Source organism: Chiloscyllium punctatum, chromosome 16 (assembly GCF_047496795.1).
Source record: "Chiloscyllium punctatum isolate Juve2018m chromosome 16, sChiPun1.3, whole genome shotgun sequence".
Taxonomy (NCBI): Eukaryota; Metazoa; Chordata; class Chondrichthyes; order Orectolobiformes; family Hemiscylliidae; genus Chiloscyllium; species Chiloscyllium punctatum.
Genome location: NC_092754.1, coordinates 78,140,545 through 78,146,198, shown reverse-complemented (window position 1 = coordinate 78,146,198; position 5,654 = coordinate 78,140,545). Strand labels below are relative to the sequence as shown.

Here is a 5,654-nt window from a genome sequence, read left to right as displayed (position 1 = left end):
AGATTTGTGTGTGTTTCTGTATATATCTGCTTATTGTTCGGAGGCAAAGTGTTGGTGCAGGGTTGTGTGTGTATGTGCCTGTGTGTATATCCGCTTGATAGCATGAGACAACATGGCGGTGGAGGCTTGGGTTTTGTGTTTTAGTGTATATCTGATTAGTGGCAAGAAACAGGGTTTTGGTGGAGAGTTGTGTGTGTTTCTGTGTATATCTACTTAATGGAAGGGGACAGTGTGATGATGGAGGGTTGTGTGTGTTTCTCCAAAAATCTGATTATTGGCAAGACACAGGGGAGTGGAGTAAGGTTGTGTGCTGGTGTTTCTGTGAATAACAGTTTAATAACAGGGGACAGGTGTTGGTGCAGGTTGGTGTGCATGTTTTTCTGCATTTTACGTGAACCGTACAATTTGCTGCAGAGACATTCACACATGGACATGAGCCACATTGATAATAACTGAGTTGGAAACGTTTTGGAACTGAGTTGGAAGAGTGTCTGTTTTTTAAAGTTTTCAAGATGTCAATTACGCTGAACACCAACGCGCTATTGGAAACAGAAAGGTGAACGGAACAATGGCTCCAACTTTCAGTGCTGAATGCCACTGAGCCGCAGGATGGCCGACTGCGGCTTGTTTCCGTAGTGTAGCGTTCATCACGTTCGCCTTAAGTGCGAAACGTCCCCAGTTCGAAAGTGGGCAGAAACTGCTTTGTTCTACAACTGCAGCCTTTGACATAGACAAGAGCCGAGCTTTCTTGCTTGCGTTCCCATCTGCAAACCTGACTTCGAATTTGCTTGAAGAAATATGCTCTGGAAGTTAACTGCAATACAATTCCATTTAAACACTGTGCAAAGAATTGTAAATGATCGTATGCCTTCTGTTTGAGAGTGTAGTTACCCCCTTCTGATGCTTCCGTTTACATTCGTTGCGCAGGAGGCCCGGTTCAAAGACAGGGAAGAAGCCGATGCGCTGGTGTCACAATGCACCACGGATTCCTGAACTAATCTGTCTGTCAAATGTATCCCAAAGTCGTCTCTGAAAGAGCTCATTTGGAAGGTGTCTGTCGTTATTCAACGTGCGAGAATTGGTACCAGAGATCCTGAATCATGTTTTGGAGCAGTTCGCACGTTAGAGGCTCATTCAATCAGCAACAGCAATGAAAGAAATTACACTCTCGGAGGAACCTCTGGACCTTGTAGCATCGCTAGTAGACACGTGAAGGTGAATCAGGCGTGAGAGCTCTTCACATCGTGAACAAAAAGCAATCAAGGGCAGTTAGCACCTCTTCCGGAGTGGGGGTGGGGTGAGGTAATTACCTTTTGACTTCTGTTACAATGTTCAGAAAGTGCCTTTCAGATTGAGGTGAAAAGAAACTGCATTTCTAAAAAGCACCATGGAATTTGTTAAACTTTATTGAGTCGCTTCTCATCGATTCCCACACAGGTATCCAACTCAGCTGGTATCCATGAAGCTCATGTCCAGGTGTGAACATCTCTGCAGCAAATTGCACGGTGAAGGTAAAAGGCAAGGAAAGTGACATCTCGAACCGGCCTCGAGGTCAGACCTTCCTCACGATGCAATCTGTCGTTCTCGGATTGGAATGCGACCTCCGGTTTTAGGGTGGAACTTTCTTTGGGAACCTTATTCTGCAAAACAGACACAGTGACTGAAACTATGCTGCACGGTATGATTTGGGACACGGCCTGATCAGCTTTGTGCATTTTCCCTGTAGTCCGGTGTGTTTCATGTTCCGTGTAAACGTGAAAATTGTCCTGTTTCGAGAAATGGGTGAAATCATTTAGCAAAGCAAGAATCCGAATTGCTTTCATGTCAAGCAGCTGATGGTAATTTGACCCAATCATAACCGATCAGATATTCTCACGCACTCACAGATACATTTGTAGCTGAATCCAGTCCGAGAATATAGACTCAGCTTACCAGTGAGTTTTGTCTGGATTGATGGGCTGTCATTATCTGCTGAGAAATTGATATTGTAGACGGGCACATCCGAGCAGCTGTGCGAGTCGGAGAGGGATCATCGAACCCTTTTCACGTGAGTTTGCATTTGTTGTTATGCAGGAGCACAATTGGAAGTGCAAGAAAATGACCAACTCGCGTGTTGGTAGTGTGGCCGAGCGGTCTAAGGCGCTGGATTAAGGCTCCAGTCTCGACAGAGGCGTGGGTTCGAGTCCCACCGCTGCCATTTCCTCTGAACAGCTCCATCGGCGCAGCTTGTTAAAATGCTGTTTCGATCCCTGCTGCATTTCTCTTTAAAACAGAAGAAAAATGGATTTGCTTCCCGGGGAATTGACTGCGGTGTGGGAAAGTGGCGAATTTTCCAAAGTGCCTGTGCTGTCGTGATCGTGGTTCGCCTCCCGCGCGGAAAATCGCAAGCATCTCTGCTGTTGCTTTCTGTTCCAGGCAAGTTGAGCTTTTACTGGAACCGAATGGAGACTGTTATTTCATCGCTGTTGCGAAACAGAGTCCTACGATGACTCGACTCGCCGACATTCGGTTTTCTGGCCAATGAAAAAATCGTTCCAATCTATTTCGATGTCACATGTTATTGAATTTCTCCCACTTTCTTCATTTCCGTCCTGGAGACATCGGAAGGGAAAGGTAATCTAATCGAGACTGCGATTGGTGAAATTCACTTTTTATGGCCCATTCTTATTATGTTCTTTCTTTGTCGCTTTGCAGCATTGTCTGGGAAGTGGTGGTGCACTGAGGCTCCAGTATGTTTGAAAGCGTAGTTTGGAATTGCCCTGTTGTTAGTTGAGTGATTACTTTATGGCTCATGCCCCCGGACTGTCTCACATTTAGCATTCATGCTCGCTGTGTCTGAAAATGCATTTGGTTTTCCAGTTTTGTTTGTGTTCCGTGTAAAATGCTTTCTGTTTTGCGATTCGCTCAATACATTACGATCTGAGGTAACTTCCAGCTGCAAAAATCCTCAACTGAGAATCTGGGAAACTTTCACGGAGTATGGTCAGTCGGAGCAAAAGTAAGGATGTCGTTCGTTTCTGCAGTGTTTCACAATACTACCTTTCCCGTGAGCAGTCGAACAGACAAAATGATTTTGCCACAGACTGCGACGGTAAGCTCCGCAAAAACGTAATTCTTTAAAGAGGTGTGAGCAACACAACGTTATTGGGGCACACCGCGTGGAAACAGATACTTCGGTGTATCATGTTCATGCTCAGCACATAGCCAAATTTAAACAAGTCCCCAATCAACAACGAGCTCATGGAAACAGAAAGGTGAAAGGTAGAATGGCTTCAGGTTTCAGTGCTGGATGCCACTGAGCCCCAGCAGGGACGGCAGAGGCCTGTTTTTGTAGTGTAGTGGTCATCACGTTCGCCTCACACGCGAAAGGTCCCCAGTTGGAAACTGGGCAGAAACTGCTTTGTTCTTTAACTGCAGACTTTTGCATGGACAAGAACGGAGCTTACTTGCTTGCTTTCCCATCTGCAAACCTGCCTTCGAGTTTGCTCAAACAAATCTGCTCTCGTCGTGAAATGCAATGCAGTTCCATTTACTAACAGTGCAAAGCATTGTAAAGTTTTTCTCCAACCTGGTTCTGATCATATGCCATTCTGTTTGAGAGTGTCCTTGCCGCGTTCTGATCCTTCCACGAAAAGCATTACCGCATTTGCATTCCTTGCGCAGGCGGCCCGGTTCAAAGACAGGGAAGAAGCCGATGCACTGGTGTCACAATGCACCACGGATTCCTGAGCTAATCTGTCTGTCAAATGTATCCCAAAGTCGTCTCTGAAAGACCTGATTTGGAAGGTGTCTGTCGTTATTCAACGTGCGAGAATTGGCACCAGAGATCCTGAATCATGTTTTGGAGCAGTTCGCACGTTAGTGGCTCATTCAATCAGCAACAGCAATGAAAGAAATTACACTCTCAGAGGAACCTCTGGACCTGTGCTTTCATAGCGTCGCTAGTATTAAGGTGCGCCCCGAGATCTAAGCCACGTTGGAACTGAAACGGAGGAATCGACAGAGAGACTACAGAATGACATCGCATCCATTTGGTTTTCTTTAAATCACTGACGAGCAGGAAAATGTAAACGGGAGGGCGACTGGGGAAGTGTGGCAGTTGCAGCTCTGGTGAAACTCCTTCTTTGTGATTCACTCAGCAACCAGAGACGTGAAGGTGACTCAGGCGTGAGAGCTCTTCACATCGTGAACAAAAAGCAATCAAGGGCAGTTAGCACCTCTTCCGGAGTGGGGGTGGGGTGAGGTAATTACCTTTTGACTTCTGTTACTATGTTCAGAAAGTGCCTTTTAGATTGAGGTGAAAAGAAACTGCATTTCTAAAAAGCACCATGGAATTTGTTAAACTTTATTGAGTCGCTTCTCATCGATTCCCACACAGGTTTCCAACAGAGCTGGTATCCATGAGGCTCATGTCCAGGTGTGAACATCTCTGCAGCAAATTGCACGGTGAAGGTAAAAGGCAAGGAAAGTGGCATCTCGAACCGGCCCCGAGGTCAGACCTTCCTCACGATGCAATCTGTCGTTCTCGGATTGGAATGCGACCTCCGGTTTTAGGATGGAACTTTCTTTGGGAACCTTATTCTGCAAAACAGACACAGTGACTGAAACTATGCTGCACGGTATGATTTGGGACACGGCCTGATCAGCTTTGTGCATTTTCCCTGTAGTCCGGTGTGTTTCATGTTCCGTGTAAACGTGAAAGTTGTCCTGTTTCGAGCAATGGGTGAAATCATTTAGCAAAGCAAGAATCCGAATTGCTGTCATGTCAAGCAGCTGATGGTAATTTGACCCAATCATAACCGATCATATATTCTCACGCACTCACAGATACATTTGTAGCTGAATCCAGTCTGAGAATATAGACTCAGCTTACCAGTGAGTTTTGTCTGGATTGCTGGGCTGTCATTATCTGCTGAGAAATTGATATTGTAGACGGGCACATCCGAGCAGCTGTGCGAGTCGGAGAGGGATCATCGAACCCTTTTCACGTGAGTTTGCATCTGTTGTTATGCAGGAGCACAATTGGAAGTGCAAGAAAATAACCAGCTGGCGTGTTGGTAGTGTGGCCGAGCGGCCTAAGGCACTGGATTAAGGCTCCAGTCTCGACAGAGGCGTGGGTCCGAGTCCCACCGCTGCCATTTCCTCTGAACAGCTCCATCGGCACCGCTTGTTAAAATGCTGTTTCGATCCCTGCTGCATTTCTCTTTAAAACAGAAGAAAAATGGATTTGCTTCCCGGGGAATTGACTGCGGTGTGGGAAAGTGGCGAATTTTCCAAAGTGCCTGTGCTGTCGTGATCGTGTTCGCCTCCCGCGCGGAAAATCGCAAGCATCTCTGCTGTTGCTTTCTGTTCCAGGCAAGTTGAGCTTTTACTGGAACCGAATGGAGACTGTTATTTCATCGCTGTTGCGAAACAGAGTCCTACGGTGACTCGACTCGCCGACATTCGGTTTTCTGGCCAATGAAAAAATCGTTCCAATCTATTTCGATGTCACATGTTATTGAATTTCTCCCACTTTCTTCATTTCCGTCCTGGAGACATCGGAAGGGAAAGGTAATCTAATCGAGACTGCGATTGGTGAAATTCACTTTTTATGGCCCATTCTTATTATGTTCTTTCTTTGTCGCTTTGCAGCATTGTCTGGGAAGTGGTGG

At 46.1% G+C, this 5,654-nt stretch overlaps 1 non-coding gene across 1 annotated transcript; it reads left to right on the top strand.

Moving 5' to 3' along the window:
• The first annotated feature begins 2,115 nt into the window (after window positions 1–2,115).
• trnal-aag (transfer RNA leucine (anticodon AAG)) lies at window positions 2,116–2,197 on the top strand. Its single transcript has one exon. It is a non-coding gene; the product is annotated as a tRNA-Leu (tRNA).
• The last annotated feature ends 3,457 nt before the right edge of the window (window positions 2,198–5,654 follow it).